Source organism: Camelus bactrianus, chromosome 11, assembly GCF_048773025.1.
Source record: "Camelus bactrianus isolate YW-2024 breed Bactrian camel chromosome 11, ASM4877302v1, whole genome shotgun sequence".
NCBI classification, from domain to species: domain Eukaryota; kingdom Metazoa; phylum Chordata; class Mammalia; order Artiodactyla; family Camelidae; genus Camelus; species Camelus bactrianus.
In genome coordinates, this window is record NC_133549.1 from 35,403,471 (window position 1) to 35,429,203 (window position 25,733).

General features: G+C 37.7%; 1 long non-coding RNA gene across 1 annotated transcript in view; it reads left to right on the forward strand.

The window, feature by feature from the left end:
- The window catches only part of LOC141579253 (uncharacterized), a 76,234-nt gene that overhangs the window by 30,959 nt on the left and 19,542 nt on the right, over window positions 1–25,733 (forward strand). Inside the window, exon 2 of the long non-coding RNA XR_012510410.1 lies at window positions 6,732–6,824. This is a non-coding gene — a long non-coding RNA (uncharacterized LOC141579253). The remainder of the gene's footprint in view (window positions 1–6,731; window positions 6,825–25,733) is intronic.

The window sequence follows — 25,733 nt, forward strand, 5'->3', positions numbered from 1 at the left end:
TTTTCTTACGTAGGGATATCTGTTTAAATTACTTTCTCTCTGTTATGGACTCTACCTTTGCTATTGTTATATTTTTACCTTCTTCTAATAATTCAGCTTTTTATTGGCAACTCTTTGGTGTGATGCTTTTTCCAAGTCTTTTATAAAGTCTACACTGGTACTGAATTTACCACATTAGCTTTGTACTAAAGCCCTTCATCTATTTCTGTGGTCATTTCCTCTTGTCGTTAAGGGCCTCTTTCACAAAACTGCAGTTCTTTGTTGGTTTTTCCATAGTGGTGAAGTATTGAGGAGATCTAATTAAAAAAAAATATATATATATATATATATATATACCCCCAACCCAGACAACCTCTCCAAAATGGCAGAAGAGAAAGACTCTTCTTAGTGAATCAGTATTAAACCGGAATGTGATGCAACACACATAAGTTGCAAAGACAGAACAAATCTCACCTCTTCAGTTAGCTAAGCAGACACAATCCATCACATGTTACCAAGATCCACAGTATAGCTAGTACTCAAGAGGGCTTGACAGCACCATTTGTCACATACAGTTCACCTAGTAATTGAGATGGCCATCTGTGTTTGCTCCTCGGCTTTATCCAAAAGGAAAAATAAACTTCATACCTATGAATATACCTACATATCCATATCTACATATATGAGTGGTAGATAGTTATGCAACTCAAGGTGAGGCATCTGTTGAATTTACCAATCCACCTGTAGGAATTGAGAAAAAGGGGGCATTATCATTTATCTTCTTTGATTACATTTCAAAAAGATGATTTCAGATCCTTGGGCAAAAAAACAAAACATTCCTTGCTATTAAACCTGACAAGACTCTTACTTATTTAGCTTTTAAAATTTACATATATTTCAAAGAGACAGAGAAAGAACTTGTACATTTTCTAAAGTAAATGCTCTAAGAAAAGAGGGAGAGTGGGAAGACTCTTATTTCCAGTAGACAATTAAGTGTCTTGTTTTAATTTGTATTTGCCTGTACCTAAGCACTTGTGAGAAATGATTCTTTTTTTGAGTTACATTTTCTTTTCCCTGAATCTTTGTTTTCTTACAGTTTCCTTCCCTGTTTCTCCACCTAGGGTTTTTTTTTTTTTTCTTTTATCTTTTTTTTTTTTTTTGGCCTGAGATTGGGTGGGGCATTTCTTGCCCATTTTATTTTTAGGTCTGGAGACTCACTCTTGTGGTGAATTAGCCTTGTGGTTGTTTTCCACATTTTGACACTTGTCTCTGTCACTGTTTCTAAAAATTCTCAGTCAAAAGAAGACTATAAAGATGATTTTTATGCATCTCTAGAATGCAAGTTCTAGTGAGAATGTTTAGGATTGTCTCCTCACCTGTATAGCTACTATGATGTTGGTGGGGAACTGGGAGAGTTTGACTTGGAGTTGGGGGAAGGTAGAGGGTACAAAGAGCTAAAACTTAAATTTCTATTTGCCATGCTCTGTACCCATTTTATCCTGTTTGCCAGGTTGTTTCTCCAAGGTGTCCTCTTCCCGGTGGGGCTGCATTTTCTGCTTGATATTTCAGAGGGAATTCCTTATCCTAATTTGCGTAGAATTCCCATAAAGGCTACCATGGCCCCATCTCAAATTGGAGCTCATACTATAGGTCATTTATTTATGTATGTACGTTTTTATTTACATCATCTTTTCTTGTTTGGTTTTAGGGGTCATGTGGAGGTGGCTTTTGCAGTCTTCTCTCCCTTTTAGAAAGTGCATGATCTGGTCTGTCACACAAGTGCCAGGTCTCTGATGCTAAGTTTTGGCTTCAGTTTTCTCCAGGGTCTGTTAGATCTATCCATGGCTTCTGAACAAGAGATGGGCGTGGCTTCTCTCACAAGTACAATAGGATAACAAGGACAGATAACCTTTCCCAGTGTTTGCCAAGGTCCCGCCTCAAAGCTAATTACTTGATATTCACTAGTGCATTTAACTCTCATAAAAACTTTATAAGATGGATTTTTTAAATCCTTATTTTATAGGAGGGGACAGTGAGGGTCAGAAATTAACTTACATATGGTTGCAAGATTGATGGAGACAGCGTTTAAACCCAGGTTTCTCCAGCTCTAAAAGTCCTATTCTAACCACTCTCTTATTGATTCCTTTTAGAGTTCTTGTGATACACCAGTAATACAGTGTATGTAATAATTTTTAAATGTAAAGACAACATGTCATCATTTCATTTCAGTTCTCACACTACAACCTGTGTGGTGTTTCCTCTTTCACAGAAATCTCTCAGCCTTGGGTGATTCATTTATAAAATGAAGCCCTTACTGAAGTGTTCTTTTAATCATTTTTTGTTGAATCTCAGATATACTTACTCATTGATTATACATTCAATAAAAATGTTACCTCTCTTCCACGATAGACACCTTCCTAAGTCATAAGAAAAGTTTGTGATCTTGAAAGAGAAGTCCTACTCCTCAAATTCCACTGGAATTGATTTATAAAGAAAAAAAATTTTTAAATATCTAAAATAAGGAATGTAAAGAATGTTGTTTAAGAAAAAGATGGTATTTTAAGAGGTGATTTGGGAACAGAAACTTGAGTAAAGTGAAGGTGACAGAAATGGTAAGGCCTGAAGAGGTAACTTTCCGGGTTACATAAAGGTACAGTTAAAGGTTGAGGTGGGGAAGGATTTAGAACATTCAAGAAACAATGAGTTAGGTTGAGACCATGGATGTAGAAATGCTTGGAAAATTATGCCCTGGAAAAGTTTTTTTTTTACATTAACAGCATTATACTTTTTCTTTATTTTGTAATAGAGAAGCAGTTAAAAAACTCAATCTCTCCTCCAAGTTAGTAAGTCACAGTGATTCAGTGGTGTTAGCAATTGATACGACTTTAGAGTTTATGTATTAGATATCTGGTGTGTATTTTCAAACCCTAGCTTTGTGGAAAAATAGCTCTCATTTCCCATGTCACCTTTACCCCGTCCCCATCTACATGGTTGTCAAGAAGGAAGTAGCCATTCTTAATCAGATGAACCTTGATTACAGGGGGCCCCAGATCTGAAATATGTTATCCCTTCCTCAGTAATGTATTTGGCGTTGAAAAAAGTAGAGCAGGTTTCTTCTTCTCTAATTGCTGAAGGGAAGAAAGACGCAGCTATGGAACTTTTTTTTTCTGTTCCTACCATGTGGGAATTGTGCGTTAAAGAGTAATACAACAAAGACATATAAAGAGACCATAGGCAAGTGTTAGGAAGAAATATCTGCTGATGTGTATTCAACCCTGGATTCTTTTTCTGTCTGAAATCTTGCAGTCTTCCCATCCTTGAGTTACCTGACATAGTACTATATTTTGATTCTTCCCTTTTGATTAAAGTAGTTTGGAATGAGTATATTGTAACCAGAAGTATACTACTGATAGTTTTTTCTATGTATCATTTAATCTGATTCTAAAAATAAACATGTATAAAAAAGGCATTATTGTCTCAGCTGTACAGATGAGGAGCCTGAAACTCAAAATTCAAGTGCCTTATACAAGATCATATAATTAGTAAATTGAATACCTTCGTTCAGATCTCTAAGGCTCAGAAAATCATGTAGAAGAAAGTGACAGTTTTAGTCTATGGGGTTTGCATTAATAATTTCTTTGACTTTTTACAGCAGCCTAATGGGTAGTCTGGGGGTTTAATTGAGATGATACTGATGTGCAGGGTTATGATTGGGCATATTAAACTGCATGCAAGTGAACACAGGGAAGGCACTGAGGAGTGATGCAAATGAGCACACCTGCACTGTTCATTGTTGGCTCATTATCTTGTAGTTGGTGACCATGAATTTGGAAAGTTTTCCAAGGCCAGTAGGTTAAAATTCAGTATGTTTGACAGAGAAAATGACACCAGCCATTGGGTTGGTACAATGGCAGAGAGACTGAACTAGGAGACTTTGAGTGTTTTATTTAAATTCTATGGACCACTACTTCTACTAACTTTCTGCTCATAAATTGACTTCCCTTGGCATGTATTGTCTCAATTTTCTCTTCTGTTAAAATGAAAAATGTGCTTCTTAAGTCTGACTATTCTGTTGTGTATTCTGTTGTGTATTTCATCCCATCCCAGCCTCCTATTTAGAAAACTGCTTCATTGGTTAGAGCCCATTCTCCTCTATATCTTCACTCCTTAAAAAAAAATAAGAAAGCTCCCTGGATCTTATATTTTCCACAATCTTCTGCCTTGTTTCTTATTTCTCTTCGGAGAGAGAACATTTTAAAGAGTGGCATATCCTTGTGGTCCCCATTAGTCATTTTCCATGAATTATTCTCATCATTCCATGCAATGGCCACAAATATATCTCTGGTGAAATTTTAAATGATTTAATCCTTACTGTCCTCAAACTCTGAGTAGCATTTAACACTGCTGAATACTTTATCTTCTTGAAATATCCTCTTAGTTCTTTTCCTAACTCTAAGCTCACCCTTTAGTCTTTTTTAAAGGAATTTATAATTTGTGATCTCAGGTCTTTATTCTAACCAATTTTTTTTTTCACTCTATACACTCCCTTGAATCACCTACACTTCCATAGCTTTGGTGGTTGTTTATATTCTGATGATTGTACATTCCATGCCTGCATCTAGATTTACTTTCTGATAGAGATAGTTAATTATCTCCTTCTGGGGGCTGTGACACCGTGGATGAAATTATTATATTCCCCCACAGTGGGTATCAATGCCATCAACAGTGTTTTTTAAGTCAGAAAATGAGAAGTTATCCTTGACTGCTTCTTTCCATTGCCTTTACACTTCCAAGAAAATACCAGGTTTCGACCTTGTAAGTACCTCTCATACCTCTTTTAATCTCCTCTGTCCTGGATATCTGGAGGCACTGTTAAAGTCGTCTTTAGAACTGAGTCACTGTTCCTTTCATTTCATGAATTATTGCCTGATGTTCACTCCCAGGAGTCTCATGTGCAATTGCCCCCACCGGAGTGGTGTCATCTCATGCAGTGTTAAGCTCCTCTCCAAGCATAGCCCAGAGCCTACAACTGGTCAGAGCGCCTTAAAAATAAACAAAAACACTCCTGCCTCAGTTTGAAATCTCTCTGACTTGCCTTAATTTGAAATTGCCTCACAGTTTTGTTTAGGACAAGTGGAGACCTCTGTCTTAACAGCATCATAGTTCAATCTCTTTCTCTGCCCAAGCCTGCTTCACTCACCCAAGTTCTCCAACCCTCTGCATATTAATCTCTTCATCCGAATCTGTCTTCTTGTGCAATTAGCCTATCACTGCTCGTATTGACTGCGCTGTGATCTCTTGCTTGTCTCCCTGACTCTACTCTTGCTCTTCTGGTACCTTCCCCACACTGCATCAAAAGTGATCCTACTAATATCCCACTTAAGTCTGCGGAATCCTTGCTAAAGATAGTATTATAGATTCCAGTCACAGTTAGGTGAGACTTCAATGTCTTCTACATTATAATATAAATGAGAGGTCAAGAAGTAGACCTGTGTAATAAATTCCTGAATCCCAAATCCCTGACATGTAGTAGGTACTTAATGTTTTAAAATAAATCAATGATTGATCATCTACCCTATGCCTTAACTCCTTAATAATTAATAGTGAAAAGAACTACTAGACTAGAGAGCTAATCTTAATTTCTACTTTGTCTAGAATTAGTTGCATGACTTTGGGCCACTCTGGAAGAATTTTGCAACCAATAGAATTAGGAGGTTTTTCAACTAGCTGATTTCCAAGGATTCTACAAATATGACATTCTGTAGTGCTTACGTCTACCAAATTATTGATCAGCTTGTGTCTGAGCTCACAGATGAGCAAGTGAGGAATATAAAAAAAAAAAAGCTTAAAAGTGATCAATAAATATATTAATTTTGTATGAATTCTAAGTACTGCCCAAATGAGAAAAGTCCTCCCTTGCCTCTCTCCCCATCACTCCTTGAGTGTTGAATTGAGCATCTAGAATATGTGCCAACTACATAGAGTTCTAGACAGAGGTTAATGTCTTCTTGATAGAGCAAAGCCAAAAAAACAAAACAAAACAAAACTGTTCGGTGTGGGCTAGCTTGTAAACACTGAGATATAATTTGCTTATCTGTAGAAAGTCACAGTGGTCAAACCATATATTGCTATGTGAAACTATTTTTCTTATCAAGTGAGTCAACATATAAATGTTCACCTGTTTGAGAAATATGTAAATTTCATGTTTTTTAAAAAAAAAGGGACCAGTTAGCCTTACCTGCATATAATTTAACAAAACAGTAAATTCCTATCAAAAAAAAATTTGAGTACCATCTGTTGTGCAATAAATGTTAAAAGGCTAAAAATACCTCCTCAGTAAATAGAATTTCAACATCCTATAGAGCAATCTTCCAGAGTCAAGACAATTTCCCTTTCCTAATTTAGTAGACTTTAACACAATAAACAATCTTAAGTAATACTTCATGCTTAAGCTTAGTAATAAATGTATATTGCCACAAAAATAGCAATGGAATTCCAGGGACTGAAATATACTACCTCTGGGAACTTTGACTCAAGGCAGCCAAATATATTAAGGCTAAGGTGATGAATGGTTTCGGAACTGCTAATGACCAAAATGAATGCTCATTGTCATGCTATGACAGATGTGTTAGTCCCCAAACACAGTAGTAACTATGTGTTGATTGCTGTGGTAAGAAAGAAATACAATCATAGCAGCTGGAGGTGTTACTCTTAATCATGTATGTGATCTTTCTTGTCTGCTTTTCACATAGGAGTTGAATGCCAGGGGGAACATTGTGGTGGAGAGAAAGTGACCTTCAGAGTCTCCCCACTTCACTTTCAGAGTCTTTCCCTCTGTGAAAAATGTAAGTAAGGCATGCGGATCATTTGATAGGATTATATGAACGTAAATCTCTTGGCTTTCATGATTATCTTTGGTTATGTAAGATGTAAAACATTTAGGGAAGCTGGTAAAGAGTAACAGGTACTATTTGGTTTAAAAAAATGCAGAATATAGTTTCATTATTGCAAAACAAGACAAGGAGGGGTTTGGACCAGACAGGTAAAAATTGGCCTGTTACTCAGAAGAGTCATTGCTGTGTAAGTGGACCCCAGCCTGTTCATCTAGGAAATTCTGCTTTATTAGAGCAGAGAGTCGCGACTTCTGAAGGAAACTGAGGTTGTTGACTCTTCCCAAAGCCTCCCACTGTGGCTTTAGCAAGTGGAACTGCGTTTTAAAATGGTGCCACCTCTGTTAAATGGTCACCTTCTATTTCTGAGTCCTGAGCATTGCCATTACTGCCCAGAGAATGGGATGAGAAGGGCATGTTTGCTACTTAAAAGGCTATGAGATAAAACATTCATTAACTTTAGCAGAAATGTGTTCGCTCAATTCACAGATGAAGTGATGAACCACTAGAAAATACATTCTCCCTATTGAAGTGAGTCATAGGCCTTCTACCTGCGCCTCCTGGTAAACTGAATGGTCTAGGCTTGAGGACACCTGGAGTTTCATCAACTCAGAGGCCCTAAAAAACTGGAGTTCAAGAAAACAGATAATGTTGTGTAATGGGGTGGGGGGTGTGGTTTGTGTTTGTATGTGATGGAAGGGGAGAAGAACCTCATATTTCAGGGCATAAGGCTTAGAGACAAGCTCTAAGTGTGTATCTGGATGGTGACGAAATGTTAGCTGATGAGTCCTGCACCCATGGCCAGGTTTCATTTAGAAGGTTTGGATATTTAAAGTTAATGGATATCCAAGTGTCTTTGGAAAATACAGGAAGCCTTTGGCTATCAAATCTTTTTTAAGTTTTATTTATTTGTAGGATAAGGGAAAAGGGAAAGTAGGAGATTAAAGAAAAAAATGACCTCAGAACAATAGGAAAGATGAGATGAATAAAAGGATAAAATAAAAGAATAGTTGCTAAAAATACAAAATACAGGGAATTAAAACCTGAAATCACAATTCTGTAGTTGCTCAGTTGTCTACTGCCTTGGACCAAATCCGATGTCATGCTTGTTTTTAAATTGTTTGGGTGCTGTCAGAAATGCCACGGTTCTATCACCTCTAACTTAAGAAAATGAAAAATCCCAGACATCCTGACAGCTTGACAGACATTTCATACCATGGCGGTCTCAGATCCCTCTGATTATTCTGACCTTAGTCAAGCAGCCCTGGAGTTTCAGCTTGCCTGGTCCACAGGTCATCTAAGTCAGCTTCTTAACCTCTGTGTGAGAGAAAGTCTAATATGAGCAACTGGGAACATCTCTCTTAGTTTTCCCCGAAGAGATTGCTTTACCGTCTCTTTCCATGGGTTGGTTGTGGAGTGCTGTCTCCTCTCCCAATTAATTAACGCTGGAGTCTCAGTAATGACCTTCTCTCAGAGAAGCCTTCCCTTCATACTTCTAACATTTATTACTATTATAAGCATCTGTGAGGCTAATGGTATTCCCATGCTTCAGAACATCTTCCTTCCCTTTTAGATCACTATCACTCCATGGTGGTTGGTCCCAACTCTGAAAATGTAAACCAGGCTGTCTGCCATGAACTATACTCACATCACCCCATAAAAGGGCACTTTGAATGCTGCAAGTTCGTTTATGAAAAACTTAAAGATCTCTTGTCTTGGCTCTCGCTCAACTCACGTTCCTACCTCAACTCTATTCATTTATCCATTTGAGACCCTGCTTCCCACTTTGCTTTCTCTTGGATAGTAGTCATTCTTTCCTGGATAGTAGTCATTTTTCCAGCCTGTTTCTTTTCCTCTCCAGTCATCAATGCCTTGGAATGCTAGCTAATTCTAAATACTTTGTCAAGAACGAGAGACTTGTGTTGACACCCACAGCTCCCTTCCAACTCCATCCATAGAAATCTTTCTCTAAATGACCAAATCTCCTCACATTTCAGTGTATCTTTCCCAGTTTGCCTTCAAGATCCACTGATACTTAATGATAAAGTCTATATTATTAATGTAAACAAATATTTGTAGTTTATAGTATGAGAAGCAGCAATTTAGTTCCTTAAAATGCAGCTCTGTTAAGATACTAAATATTCTTGTTCATGCTGTGTGTATTTCCACTGAGAGAAAGCCCTCATTTAAGAGACTGCTCATCAACAAGTAACAACGCTTTCTCTGGCACTAATCCACCACTTTGGCTAGAATTACCTGTGTTAACCTGTGTTAATGAAAAAACACTCATTCCCACACCACACAATTTTTGCTCTGACTGTATTTTATACAGAGTGCTTTGAAAATCTGTCCATAGGTTTCTATGACCCTACCGCTATTTATAGCCACTGAGACAAAGAAACAAAGTGGGCAAGTCTTGAACTCCTACATTAGATGCAGGCTTGTAAGCAGCTACGTTCTATATAAGCCTTAACAGGGGTCAGTTTCAAATCTTATTTTCTAGATTTGAAACTAGAGCTCAGGGATTTTAAGTAACTTCAGCAAGATCAGACTAGGCAGCAGTGGAGTGAGGATTTGAACATTTATCACTCTGGATTTCTGGCCCTGAGTGCTTTTCAAATTTATGATGTTCGGTTGTATTGGTCACCTTTCATGATTCTTAATCAAATTAGATGAGTCAAAACATTCCCATTTAATAAACTCATCATGCATTTACTCATTTGTTCATTTTTTGTCAAATGCGTATTTACCATAATTTAGTAACCAAGATAGACATTGGAGATGTTCTTAAGAAACTCAAAGCCCTGTAAGGAATTCAAAAGAGCACACACATATTTTGATAATATATCGTGCTTCTTAAAATTCTGATTACAATAGTTGCTTTCAGACTCACCTTCATAAGCAATTACAGAATTTGGCCAAGGTTATAAATCAGTTGTTTTAAGGCATTTGGCAGTAGACAGAGTGGAGCATTCTTCCTTGAAAGAAAGGGAAACTTACTACGTGAGTTAACTATATTCAACTCAGATTTCTGCTTAGGGATACTTCCCAAATGTGCAAAATGTTGGAGCCCCAAAAGGGAGCTGACGTTTCACTGCATGAATGAAATGGCATTCAGGGCTGTTAAGGCAACTGCAATCTGCAAGGTAGGGTACCTTAAAGAAGTACATGGAATTTTCTTCAGGCTACTTCCTTTTGTTCTTGTCTAAAATCCTAGGTGGCATGTGGGTGGGGTGACATTGCACAAGATATAGCCGAAAATACATGAGGGATTGAGAGCTGGACAAAGATTTGAGATGTTGCAGAGACCTGCAGGTATACTGGTTTTGAAGTAGCTAGAGTGAAAATAATTTGAAGAATAACACGAGTATTCAATTGAGATCCTAGAATGGCATCACCCTAGGAATAAGGTCCACAGCCTATTAGTTAAGGCTGTGCCTTAGTAGAAAGGAGAAAACTAATAAAACAAAAGCTAATCCTTGACAGGTTAAATCTAACAATTTAACTGCTTTTCTTTAAAAAAAAAAGTATATATGAACACATACATAGTATAGATATATACAGTATGCATGTATGTGTATACATACATAGTATAAAAGAATACCTTCAAAGTATCATTCACAAAAATCTAACAGTTTTAAAAAGTAGGAATAGAAAGATACAACTCATAATAGAAGAAATAATAATAGACAAAATAGTCAATAGTCACAAACATATGAGCTAGACATTAGAATTTCATACATGGTTTTAAAATGTTGAAGAATTTAGAGGAAAATTTAGACAAATGTAGACTTCAAATGACCACATTTGAATTTTAAAATTAAAAATAACAAAAAAAATTCTTTGGATGCATCTTAAAGCAGATTGTATGCAGCAAAAGTTGAGATAAGTGAAAACAAAGGTGGATCAAAAATGATGCAAAGATAGAGGTAAAAGAACAGCATAATAGAACTACAGGAAAGTATCAGACATTCTGCCATGCATGCAGTTGTATTCACAGAAGCAGAAGAAAGAAAATGCAGAAGAGAAAACATATCAAGAGATAATGACCATGTTTGACAAGAGATTAACCCACAGTTTGAGAAATCTTAGCCACAAGCAGGATAAATAAAAACAAAACAAAACCTAGCACAAAATAGACAAACTGCTGAAAATCAAAATATTGAAGACATTCAATAATGCATGTAGGTTTGATTCACTAGAAATACATGAAAATCCAAAATGTGTACTCATGAAACAACATAGTTTCAAAATAATGAAGAAAAATTGACATAAGTTAAAAGAGGAATAAAAAGTGGTTGTATGGTGGGGGGAGGGAGCGGTGATGGGGAGAAGGAATGAATAGGCAAAGCACACAGGATGTTTAGGACACTGAAAATGCTTTAATACTGTAATGATGGATATATGTCATACATTTTTCCAAACCCATAGAACATACAACACCATGAGTGAACACTATGGACTTTGGGTGATTATGATGTGCCAAAGTAGGTTTATCAGTTGTAATAAATATACCACTCTGAGGGATGTTGATAATAGGAGAAGGTTATGCATTTGTCAGGGCAGGAAATTTATGGGGGAATCTCTGTACCTCCCTCTTTTTCTGTGACCTTAAAACATCTCTAAAAAAATAGTCTTTAAAAAAAAAAGACAAATGTTGAAGAAATGCAAGATGGTGATCACTTCCACATAACTCACTTCCAGGATATGTTTTTGGTATATTTTCTTCAATAAACTTTTAATTAAAAGAAAAAAGCAAGTAGGTATGTAACTTTCAGTACTCTTAAGGTAAAAGATGAAATAGACACAGAGATCAATGCAACAGAATGGAGTCCAGAAATAGAAAACTTAAAGAAAACAAAAGAAAATCTAGGTGATTTTAGGTTTGGCAATACGTTTTAATATATAGCATCAAAAGCATGATCTGTGGAAGAAAAAGTAGAACTTTACTTAAATGGGGTCCTTGGGCCAAAGATTTGCCAATATAGGGGTCCCACATGAGCAGAAATGAGAGGACCCTGGTACACTCACCATGCTCAGTCCGTGGCTGGAAGCTGCTTGCGGATTCTGACGTTACATGCCTCCTATAGGTGCTAAGACCTGGAGGCTGTTAGTGCCAGCAGCACACTCCTGGAAGCTGAATGGAAAACTCTTTAATGGAGATCTGAGTAGCAAAAAGCAGGAGGCCAGTTAGCCGGCAACATTTAGGGCTCTGTCTGGTTGTGAGGTGTCTTGTATTGTTTCCATTTATAAATAGATCACTACCTCCATCAGGTCATGGTTCATGACCTGTACACTATTAGATGCCTCACTGCATTCTGCATGGATACTGAGTTGATCCTATTGTCCAAAATACAAAGACAAAAACACCTTACTTGATCTACTCTGTGTACTAGTACACTGGAGTAACACTGGACTACTGATTTGATGCTGGAGAAATAAAGATGAGAAAAATAGTCCCTTTTATATTTGTGCATGCAGCCTCAAATTTGCCTCAGTAAGTGGGTAAAATATAAGTTGTCATGTTATGAACATTTCTGTGCCATGGTTCCTTTACTGGGAACCTCTCTGAGGATACTGACAGAGACCTACTCAATTCTACATCTCTGTAAGTGCCTGACTTTCACAGGCACTTAATAGACTCCTCTTGCTGGGAGGATAAAGCATAAATATATTAAAGAGTTAGACATTATAAGAGACACATCTCACATTAGCAGGACAACACAAAAGGGATCATAAGGTAATTCATGCTCAATAGATACTTGTTAAATGGAATTGAGTGCAGTTAAATAAGTAAATAAATAAAATAATGCCTAGATCTTCTGAACTTTCTTTCCAAAAGTAGGAAACACAGGTGAAAAAAGATTCTAAATTATTTTGAAAGAAACCTGCAAAAGCATGGGAAAAATAAATGCATGCATGTTGTGGGAAAGTTGGAGATACGGGTGCTTTTTCAACCAAGTGTTTACCATTGTATAAATTACTGTTTGGTGAGTTGGCATTTGGTAAGTGAGCGCTTCAGATTGAGGTGAATGAGGGTGACTCGGGGGATGCCATGGAATGGGGTTTGAGTGACACTCATAAATCTGGGACTCAATAACTGCCCTGCAGTAGGCATCTCTTTTGAATTAACAGCCATGGTTTTGACAAGTTGAAAAGCTTTGAAAATACTCTGCTCCCAGCGTTAATGACCACAGCATCTCACCGGGCACTCAGGAAGCTGTTTTCTCTCACCTCTTCACTTTAAATTGATGGTTTTTACCTTCAGTTTACTATCTAGGTGCTCTCAGTAGTTTTGCATATTTGTTAGCTCTGTTTTATTTTAAACAGAAATCAAACAACCAGTCAAACCAAATCAACCCCTGTTTTACTTTTTGCTGACAACTGAGGGACAAGACCAAGTAATTAAGTGTGTTTTGCTCTACTACCCATTTAAAACCATCGCAGTAACCTTGGCTGGTAAATCACCTGTTAGCTCTTCTGCTGGCTTTTAGAATTTCTTCATCATCTAATTTTTCTTCCTGTTTCCCCTGAAAAAAATAAGGTCCTGAGGTCCTATCTCAGTTCGTGGAACTGGGAAGAAACTAATCCTTTACACTGTCTGCAGAGAATTCTAACATTTCTAATTCTCAAATTCAAATAGGCAGAAGCCAGCGCTCTAAAATGATGAGGACCCCACCGTCTAATGTTCTCCTTGTGTCATGTCCGAGGATATTAGAGTGGGGAGCCTGGCAGTGGTGCACTTTCACTGGTGCACTTTAATATTCCCTGCAGTTACTGTAAGAAAAGCTTTTATTTGGAAATTGGGCAGGAGAGATCCAGGTTTGGTGGGACCTAAAAACCATGAAATTCAGGCACCTCTTTTTAAAATAAGATTACAGCATTATAAATACAAATTTAGGAACAAGTGTTTTAGTTTCATTAATTCCCAGTGATAATTCATCCACTATAGTTTTGCAAAGCTACAAAAACTGAGGGCCTTGTGATTGAAACTGACAGAGCAGTTAGATTTGAAGAGAGAGAAGACTAGTGCAGGCATGAGGGGAGTGGTGAAGGAGGGCCTCATGTGGGAGCTGAGACATGGTTCAACTCACCTTACCTACCTGGACCTACCCTGACTCTCCCTGGTTCAGGTCATTCCTCTTGGGCTTAGTGGGTATTGAACCTGACAGTTAGTGAAAGCCATTATGTTACCATCCACTGTTGAGATTTATGTTCAACTCAGAAGGTTCAGAAAAGTTGTGAACATAAGCTTCTGTTTCTGCTTCCTTGTGTCTCCACCAGTCTACCCTAGTTTGTATGAGACTTCACCAACTTAACCTTAACACAATGATAATAGTTACAGTCTGGCTTAGATGTTTTCCAAGTCCCTATGTTTTACTCTCTGGACATCATTATGATAAATCTAGTTTCTCCCAGCATTCCTCCGAGCATTTATCTGTCTTTCCTCCATGGTACCTAAAGAAGAGCCTCCTTTCACTCAAAAGGAGCCACATCTTTCATTCACTGCAGTGACACCTGCAAGCACTGGATTCTTTAAGCACTAGTTCCATTTATTCATGACTTTGAATGATGTACCTTCTGAATGATTGATGACTTCTGCCTACCTATAGAATACCAAGAAATCTCTTCACTCTTGTAAACTTGAATTTAAACATCACAGTTAAAACTTGCTCTGCAAGGGAAAAGTGTTACCTGAGGACCTCTTAATTTGTTGTAGTTGTTGTTCTTACATATTAATGTAAGCAGTACTTAATGGTGCAAAGGTTTAAATGGTTTAAAGGGAAAGAAATTGAAACAAAGATATATATCACTGCTTAGTGAGCTTGTACTTTGGAAAGATGTACATGCATTTCCAAATATGTGTGTGTGCGCCTGCATTTCTGTGTATGCTCTCTTTCTCCCTGTCTCATGCAGAGAAGTCAGGGAGATCCTGATGGGAAAGTGGGAAGAATGGCCTAGAAGAGAGTAGTTATTAGATTATTAGTACTGTGTTTTGTGTATGTAGGGATGTATGTTTTTAAACAGGTGCTATGACAAAATTCAGAACCCATTAGAAGGCACTTGTGAGGCTCTTAGAACATGGTTATTGATAAAAAAAAAAAAACCAACAAACTAACTTTCACTTGGAAACTTTTCTTAAAATTTATTTTGGAGCATGTAGGTGATAATAGTTGTAATAGCTTAGGAAAGCTGTCTGCAAATCTTTGAATTGGAGCAGTTTCTATTTGGTCATTTCCAGGGCCTAATACAGCATTATGAGGTGCCTGTTTTCAACAACATACACGGTCATTTGTCCAGCAAAAATGTATAGCATCACCACTATGTACCAAGTCCTAGCCTATGTACCAGGGATATAATAGTACACAAAAGAGAAAAGGCTTCTATTAGAGTTCGTAGTCTAATTGGAATGACATATTTACTCAGTGAATAGGTTTAATTATAACTGCTATAGAGGGTAAGGATTATGGAAGTCTTAAGACATGAAGCAAGGAATTCAATGAGCCTTCTTTTTTGGAGAAAAGAGAAAAACTGAAATCTAATGCTTTTTAAACTTCCAGAATTCATCTAGAATTTCTGCAGTTGATCACCTAGACATACAGAACGGGGAGATATCTCGGCCTTTGGCTCTGTAGACTGCAGAGAACTCTCGTGGGCTGCCTGTCTGCCTTCTTGTTAGTTTCAGAAATGCATTTCTCTGACGATCCAGGGTTCAAAAACTGGTAAGCATTGAGAGAAGCTGAAGTAGAGGCAGAGGGTATGGGGGTCTTCAGGGAAGCAACAGCTGTTTTACAGTAGGAAGCAAAGTCAGACCACTTTCCTGGTTCACTTGCTCCAGTGCCCTCTCCCACCAGACTTTTGTCCAATCTTTGGTTATGTGGACGAATATGGATAGCAATGGATAGTTTAAAGGATTAAATATCAATTTGAAGTTAACTACTTGAGAACTGACCAGCCTCTATACTGAAATCAGTATATCCAGGCACATTTCAGCTCAGGGGGAGCCCAGAATAAAGGAGGAAATTATTTGCTATTGGTCTGGATGACTGCTGCCTCCTCAGATTGGTTCTTATTCATGATAACTGTTACTTTTTTTTTTCTAATATCTCTTGCTTGTTTTTTTTAAGGGTATTCTGTCACTACCTACTCCTAAATTTTTGTCCCAGTGACAAATAGTCCCACCTCTTCATTTCCTTTTCTCACTTGTGAATATTTATTTCTTTATAGAGTAAAACCGAGTAAAGAAAAATTTACATTAAGACATGGAACACAGAAATAGTGTAACAAGGAAGATCTCCTAATATTCAGCTCCCTTATATGGATGAGTGAGTCCCCAGGTGGAATTAGAAGAGGCCAGTCAAATGAAATTTTTAAAATTCCACTAGACATGGTCCTCCAGGATTGGCTGCCGGGAATTCTCCTACTTCAGCCAAACAGGAATGAAGAGAATGATCATTCTTTAAAAAGCCAAACTGTTTCCCCTCCTTGTTTGCAATTTATCTCTATGCTGAATGTTTTTAACTCATGATGAAATCAGCTATATCTGTTGTCAGCAGGATTCTCTGCTCTTCTGTGGCAAAATTCGTCAGGAACCAGAACAAAAGAGGAGGAGGGGATACTAGGGAAGCCCTTAAAAGAAAAACAGAACACAAAAAACAGTTTAGGTCCCCCAGGTAAAAGTCAGAATTCAGTGTGGCGGAATCTGGGGTCTTATTTCTTGCTCTACCCGTATTCTGTGGACAAAAGGAAAATGTCTGAAAATAGGACAAGTCTTGCTAATATATCACAGTGAAATTACCTGTTTATCCATCATATCCTAAAGTGTCTGAGTATCATTTTTGTTGGCCAAAAAGCAAAGATTTCATCTCCACAAAACCCTTTTTTCCCCCGTTATAAGTTCGAGAACATTTTTCTAAGATTGCTTTGTTTACTTGTGTGTATAACAGCCTTGTAAAGTACTATGAAACACTTGCCTAACCTAAGAAAATGTGAAAAATAAGCGTTGCTACATTGAGGTAGGACTGTAATGCCCAAGGAAAGATAGTAAGACCTCCTTTGCTTTATGTCAGAAAGATCAGCCCCTCTAAAATGTCACCACCACCACCTATTCTTCTGTAAATCAAATGTACTGTACCCCATCCAGGTAGCTTAAAAAGCACATCCACAGATATCTCCCTTAAAATCTCCAAACCGAGTACTCATATTAACTGAATTTTACTAATTAGGAAACGATAGCTCAGAACAGAGAAATAAATTGGCTCCTTTTCACAAGGCTGGTAAGTGGCAGACTGTAATTCAAAACTAGATTTGGTAATTTCAGAGCCCCATACTCTTCATTCTGCTACCCTGCTCTTCTGAAGTGTTTTTTTAGTGCCTTAGTCTCTAGCACCAGCCAGACAATATGTTTTACATGGTAAATATTCCCTGAACACTTAAACCCTTGTTTCTATGTGCCAAGCCAAATGACCACAAAGTGATAACACACGAAGCAATTGTTCATTCACAGGGAAATCCTCATGCAAATTCTCTCAGAGTTCATGCTTCTGGGTTGAAAGAATTAACCTGTCAACATGCCATTAGTGTCTCTACCCTGCCTGGCAGCATGCCAGCACTGACATCACTGCAGCCTCCTCTCCGTCCTGGTGGACCTCCCAGCTGGTGAAGGAGGTTCCCGGGGTGAGGGAAACTGTCCTCTTTCACAGCTCCCTCCCAGAGGGCAGGTCCCAACCCATTTCCTTTTTTCCCTTTCATCCTACCTGGTTAGGTGGGGATCTTTATTGCAGCTTTGGTTATATAATAGCTCTTCTGCCAGCTTTCACTAGGTGTTCAGAGAGAACTGTTCCAGAGGTAGATGTATTTTTGATGTATTTGTGGGGAGAGGTGAGCTCAACCTCCCTTTACTCCCCTGTCTTGATCTCCACCTGACCCCAGATTTTATTAGTGTTCTGTACCCCTTGTTTCCCAGACCAGGGTACGCAAGGATATGCATGTGCTCTGGGAAAGCAAAATCTGGGAATAGAAACAACTCATTGTTTATTAGGTATAAAAAGAAAGGCAAACAAGATGATACCAAAGGCAGGAAATTATCAGGGACCTCAAAGCAGTAGTGTCAATGAGGAATAATAAGTAGTAACAGATACAAATTAGCGAACAAGGAATTCTTGCTCTAAGTTACGTGATTAACAACACAAGAGAAAACAGGAAATTCTAAAAAGATCTTTAAGTCCTTTCAGTAGCCTTCAAGGCTGAGGTCCTCTGTTCGTTCCACATGCTGCTCTGACAGACCACATTCTCTTTGTCACCTCCAAAGTTTTCACTGTCAGCAGGATCTGTCTCTGGTTTGGTTTCTGATACCTGTTCAGCTACGCATTAGTGTCTGTCTTATCAGTTGCATGTTTTAGTTAACAAAGTTCAACATAGGTGAAAAAAGTTCCCAAAAAGTACTTCCATTTTTCCATTGTTTTTGAGATGTTCATCCAGATTTCATGACTTTCTGAGAAAAGAGCTGCCATTCTATTAAAATACAAAAAACAAAACACCTGTCTCAATCCACAGCCAACATCCCAGATCAGATCAGAGGGCAGAACAGAGCAAGCCAGCAGGTAGCACTTTTATATACTCCAGAGTGATCTAAGATAGTGTTTGCGATTGATTTAATCACTTTGTTCCAGTTGTTAGAGTGATAATAGAGTAATACATCTTAATGATAGCACATAATTTTATTATTTCCTATGACTAGTACTGTGAGATGAACATTAGCACATTTGCTAAATTATTTCTCATCTCAACCCCATCAAGCATGTACCATATCTTCATTTTTTCACATGATAAATCTGATTCTTCAATGACTTAAGCATCTTTCTGTAAATGACTTTCACACACTAAGTCTGATTCCTAAGCCCTGTCCATGGCTGTCAGGCAGGCGTGAGTGCCTGGTTGGCTTTCATAGTTGGTGGAGTTTTGTGAGTCATTTGTGTCAGATGCTCTTTTGTTTTTATCGCTTGACAGGCAGAGTCTAGCAATAAAATAAAGTGGATGGAGCTCACAACCAAGATGAGGATTTGCAAATAAAGAATTAGGCAAACAGCTCATTAGTGTCAACAGCCTGTAGGCATGAGGAAGAGAGAAAAAGTAGGGATACAAAGTCAGTGAGATGGAAATTGGCCTGACCAGGCAGAGTTAAAGTCAAAGCAAGAGTGAGTGGCAGAGCTTGAAGTGATTCTCAAAGCTTATCAACACCATATAAGAGTATCCTCACGTTAGGAAAATGTTAGATCTTTAGGACACAACATAACTGAGCATGAGATTGATGTTTTCCTAATGTGGAGAGTAGGTCACTGGTGGATTTTGATTGGTATAGATTATAAATATGTTAATTAAAAAAAAAAGCATAAATAGAGCATCAGTCAAAACTTCCTTGATAAAATATTGCTAAGTTAAAAAAATCAAATTTCAAGCCATATTGAGGTGGTAAATGGGTGTGCCAACCACATGAAGCCAGTCCTAGAATACCGTAAGATTTGGAAACAATGTGGTGATGCATTGTGATTGAAGCATTTCTCTTCATGATCTCCTCATCAGGGTACTAGATGGAAACAAAGAAAAAAGCCTTCTGTTTCTTGTAATCATAAAGCTTACAGACTGCTTTGTCACAAGGTGTCATTAACTGACTTGAGTGGGCAAAGTGAATACATCTTGGTTGGGTCCCAAGGTTCCAAACACAAATGCACTGTGTTTGGAAACAGGGGCTAAAAAACTTGATTTAAAGCTATATTTGAATGTGAAGGACATTATTACTGTTTAGACTGTGGATTTATTAAAGGTGGTTCTGGAGTGGTAGGGCTGGTGGGTTTGGTTGGTATGGTTGAGCTCTCACAGTTCTTCTCTTGGCATCACTAGTGGGAGACCAGGTTTGCCCCTCTCCCATTCTAAAGGGGCACAGCTAACAGAGACTGGTAGCTTATTACTAGTGCACACATCTTGCCAATTATCTAGTGAGAGGCAGTATTCATTGGTTCACATCAGCAAACTGTGGGACTCAACTTCTCTCTTTGTAGTTCTCTTCTTTTTGTTTTTTTACCTGTGTGTGTAGAGAAAACAGCGGAATCTTCAACTTCTGTCTTACCACACGAAGCCCATTGAACATTTCCAATATAGGAATGTTCACATTTTTTGTCCCAGTAACTGATTTCTTAAGCAACCATTTCCTTCAATAAAGAAACACTACTCAAGACTTAAGAGCACAGTACATGAGTCTGTTCCTTTTCTCATACCCCCATTTCCAACCTCCTACCCAGTAATAAGAGGGCCATCTCTGGCCTGAAAATCCTCTAAGCCTCTCAATTAGGGAATTTCAATAAAGGAAAGAGCAAGTGGCTTTCTCCTGCCTTCATGCTGACAACCTGATCACTTGACTTCTTGTGTCCTGGTCTCATTAGTAGAGGCTGTCTAAAATTAAGAACATTTAATTTTAAAAAAAATCAGTCTTAAAAATGGGTGATGGAAGTGGTTTCAACAAAGTGAATGTGTAGTGACAGTCTCTTATCTGAAGATCATGGGAGAAAGTACATCATGCATGATGCCTGGGTGGGGTCTTTACAGATTTGAAGTTAACAGGCTGTTAGAATTTTTTAATTATTTAAAAACATCATTTATATAATTTTATATGAAGAAAACCTGGAGATACATATTTTGGTGAGGATTGGGGGTCTATATTTGCTTCTTGTCACTGTTTCTAATTTTCCAATGTAGTCTATAGTCTACTAATTTACTACTACTGGAAAATAAAGTCCATAAAGACATTTCCTGCTTTTCCAAGTGGCCTCACACTCAGCCCCTGTAACTTCTGACCATCATCAGCTTATACGGTTCTCTGCAGTGACAGACACATTAAAGGGGCTTATGTTGTCTTCATCCAGATGCTTTCCAAATTAGAATCTGTCAAACATAGTGTATGCCAGGGTTTGATGCTATTGGACTAGGCAAATGGTAGATGTCAAGTTCTGCATTTCACTTGGAGACAGGGATTAAAATATTGGAATTAATGGCAGAGAAATACTTCATTCGACCCAGAAGGCGGGGCCAGTCCTTGAGGCACAAAACTGGCCATTATGTTTAGAGAAAGAAATGATTCAAGTTTGGAAAGTTAGGCAAGCTGCACTCAAAGAAGTTAGAAAATGATTTATGGGGAGGGTCCCATGGTGAGGATGAGATAATTTGGGGGGTGCTGTGAAGAAGCATAAAACAAAGTTAAACAAATGGACTTTATTTGATTAGTGATACTTCTTAAGATTTATCTAAGTGCTGTTAGGCCCCAGGAATGGAGCACTTTATAAAGACAGCAATACTTGCAAATATGTTTTACTAAGAGCCTTTTTTTCCCTAGACCTAAATCCAAGGTCTTTACATAATATTTAGCTTCTGACAGCAAGTCCTACACTCCCATTTTACAGATGAAAATTCATGGCATAAGTGCCTAAATTGTGGCATCTGTGTTTAATAACTCAATTTCAATACTTGGTACTTGAAATGCTTTGAGAATACTGATAAAACATCATACATAGAACATTAAAAATGAGAACCCAGTAAAACTTCAAGTAAGCATTTAATTAAAGTGCTTGCATGGTATGTGATGAGTGTACAACCTTCGCACCTGAGGCCTTTATTGGAGTTGTTTTGGGGAAAGAAATTACTTTAGATTTAAAGATTATCCTCAATCCCATGTTCCTCAGTGTCTGGTGAGAAGTCTCTCTTCCCTGAGTTGCAAGCATCTTTGTCTCTAGGGTTATTCTGGCCTTTTCCCCTGCATCCAAGCATGTGTTGCAGTTTACCATGAATTAGGACTACTTAGGCTCATGTGTCCTTTCTCTTTAGATTGTGAGATTTTTGAGTGAGGAGACTCTGTTGTTTATCACAAAGTGTTCTGCACAGTGCCTCCCCATTTATAAGAGAAATTCAATAAAACCTTGTGAAATTGGATGGAAACAAAACATGCCATGTATCTCTCAAGTGTGTTTTTAGCTGAAGTGTGTGCCCCTTGCATCCTCTCTTTCTCACTCCCTCCCTTTCTCATGTTTCCTCCAGTTTAGCCAGGTGTCTCTCTATATAAAGGACACATTGTATATTTTAGAAGAAGAAGCTTTCAAGCAGACAAAGAGATTATTGCTTTTAAGTGTATTCATTTCAAATTGGATTTTTAAACTTGAAATATAAAAACTTAGACTGGCAGCTTTACCCCATAGAATTGAATAGCCATGAAAAAAATGAAAATTATATGTCAGTGTGGTACTTGCAAGAAACATTCACCTAAATGAGCTATAGTGAGATAAATTTAAAAGATGTAGTTCAATCCTTCTTACTCAGTGGTAGATTGTCACTCTTTGTCCCTGATGAGTTTGATATCCTGAAATCAGACCTCCAATTGTTTTTGTAGAGACGAACAGAGAGACACAGACATCCATGTTTCCTGAAGTTGTCCAAGGCCCTCCCACGGCCTGCCTCTGTGACCTGTTTCTAGGTTCCTGAGGTATCCTTTTGTTTCTTCATTGTATTATCTTCACTTAAGATATTTTCAGTGATATGTTACTTTCAACCAAAGGAGACCTGGCAAAGGACACACAAGTAAACTTCATGGCTGTGTGAGTCAGACCATGCTTGAAATAGGAGTTCAGAGAAAGATGAAAAAAAAGTCTACACAACCCACTTCAAAGAACTGGCACTTGTGATGGACCTTGGGTATGAGGGATAGACACATAGTCAGAGGAAGAAAGAAGCCACTGGCAGTTTGTGAGAGCAGCATGATGTGAGGCAGAGAGACCATGAAGGCAATCTGGCTTACACAGAACCTTTATGCTGTGGAATGAACATATGTGTCCTCCTCCAAAATCATATGTGGAAGCCTTAATCCCCTGCGTGATGGTATTTAGGGGTGGGGCCTTGGGGAAGCAATTAGGTCATGAGTGTGGAGCCCTCATGAATGGGGTTAGTGCACTTGTAAGAAAACACATGAGACAGATGATCTCTCAGGTACGTAAGGAAACAGCAAAAAGGAGCCTTCTGCAAACCAAGAAGCATGTCTTTATCAGATACCAAATCTTCTGGCTCCTTGATCTTGGACTTCAGATACATTATTGTTGTTTAAGTCACCCATTCTGTAATAGTTTTATTATAGGCACACTTACTTAGTTTGTGATATAAATGTTAATACTGATATATCTAGAACATGAGAAATGTTCATATTGTTGTAGATCATGATTGTTACCAGTTGCCATGTTGATCTCAAGGTCAGGGTTGCATCAGTGATAGCCTTGACCTCCAGTTAACAGTTAGATGCCTGTGCATCATTTAACCTGACCTCTTATGTAAAACAAGACACTGGTATGGAAAAAAAATCATGCAAACATCGAGGAGAACTAGTTGGGTGTTTGAAACCCACGTCCATAACATACAAATTATATGAAAGAGGTATTGTCACTTCTCAAAACTACAGTGTTTTCATCTATAAACGAGAGAATATAAAGCCTACTTCACTGATTTAATGTGGAAATTAAATGGAACTCTAAACTCCCTAGTGCAGTTCCTCTGAGCCTTTAAGTCAGTGCTTTTCTTCCCCACTTTGATACTGTGCATCTACACTGCTGCCAGAATTGGAACACATCACTGATCATCATTATGGAAAAAGTAGAAGTACCTTCTAATAATAGTGATGTTACTATTAACTGAACAATGATAAAATGCATCATGAGCATTATGCTTAGGATTTTATATGTGTTCTATTATTCTTGCAACAACCTGATAGGAAGAAAATCCAGTACCGATTTACCTTTGCAGAGATCTTCCATGCAGTTATACTGGAGTTGGGATTATGACCAGTTTGTTTAGAAGCAGGACTAGTGAGTGCTTCTGTGCTATGAAATGGGGTTAACTTCTGTCATGGAAACAAACACCATCAAATCAAATGGCACTTTCTGTGTTTAAAGAAAGTCATGTAGCAAGTTCAGGAGAACACTGATTTATATTCTTGGGACATGGTGAGTATGTGTGCGGTAGGGCCTTCAGAAAGCATTGACTGAGTAGATTGCTTGGGGTGGTATGGACATTTTAACAATTCTTCCCGTCCCAGAACACGTGATATCAATGTTTTATAGTTTTCGGAGTATAGGTGTTTCACCTCCTTGTTTAAGTTCCTTTCTAGGTTTGTTATTCTTTTTGATCCAATTGTAAATGGGGTTGTTTCCTTAATTAATTTTTATGATAGTTCATTATTACTCTATAAGAAAGCAACACATTTCTGTATATCAATCTTATATCCTGCAACTTTACTGAATTATTAGTTCTAATAGTTTTTTTTTTTTTTGGATGGAGACCTTAGGTTTTCTAAATTTATAGTCTCATGTCTTCTGTAAATAATGACAGTTTTACTTTTCCTCTTGCAATTTTGGGTGATTCTACTGAATTTTTGGTCTGACTGCTGTGGCTAGGACTTCCAACATTATGTTAAATAAAAGAGGCAAATGTGGGCATCCTTTTTCCTGATTTTAAAGGAAAAGCTTTCAGCTTTTAACCACTGAATATGTCCTTTCTCTTTTCTTCTTGGTGAGCCTGGCTAAAGGTTTATCAATTCTGTTTATCTTTTCAAATGACCAGTTCTTAGTGTCATTGGTCTTTTTTATTGTCTTTTTTCTTTTCTTTGGTCTCTATTTATTTCCTCTCTGACCTTTATTATTTTCTTCCTTTTTGCTGATTTGGGGCTTTGTTCTTTTTTCTAATTCCTTTAGATGGAAGGTTAGGTTGTTTGAGAATTTTTGTATGTTTTTTGAGGTAGTCCTGTGTCACTGGAAACTTCCCTCTAGGAACTGTTTTTGCTGCATCCTGTATTTTTGGGAAGTTGACTTACTGTTTTCATTTGTCTCAAGGTATTTTCTGATACTCTCTTTGATTTCTTCGTCGACCCATTGTTTTGTTTGTTTGTTTGGTTTTTTTGGTAGCATATTGTTTACTCTCCATGTGTTGTGCTTTTCCCATTTTTCTTCTTGTAATTAATTTCTAGTTTCATATTATTGTCTGAAAATGTGCTTGATATAATTTCTTCTTTAATTTGCTGAGCCTTGTGGCATAGCATGTGATCTATCCTAGAGAACCATCCGTATGCACTTGAAAAGAACACGTATTCTGCTATTTTGGCATGGAATGTCCTGTAGATACCTACCAAGTCAAACTGGTCTATTGTGTCATTTAAGACCACAGTTGCCTTACTTATTTTCTGTCTGATGATCTGTCCATTGATTCAGATGGGTTGTTAAAGTCCCCTACATTTATTGCATTGTTGTCAGTTTCCCCCTTGATGCCTATTAAGATGTGCTTTATCTATTTAGCTGCTCCTGTATTGCGTACATATGTATTAATGAGTGTAATATCCTCTTGTATTTCTCCTTTTATCATTATACAATGCCCTTATTTGTCTTCTGTTATAGACCTTGTTTTAAAGTCTACTTTGTCTGACATGAGTATTACTATCCCTTCTTTCTTATTGATTCTATTTGCATGAAAAAATATATCTATTGTAGGTTTTTGATTGTGGTTTCATGGGGTTCATACATGCTGACCTCAACTATGTTTCTTTTTAACAGGTAGTCCTCTAAGTTCAAACAGATTCTAAAAATCTACATTTATTCCCCTCCCCCTTTTGTGTTTTTGATGTCATATTTTGCAGCCTCATATTTATCTCTTTGCTAATTATTGTAGTTTACTTGATTTTAGATTTTGTTTAACTTTCTCTGTTTCTATGAAGTTAGGTGAAAAATTTACCTGTTGTGGTCTTGAAAGGGTGTCCTTATGTGAGAGCATCCTTAAACAGTCTGTGTG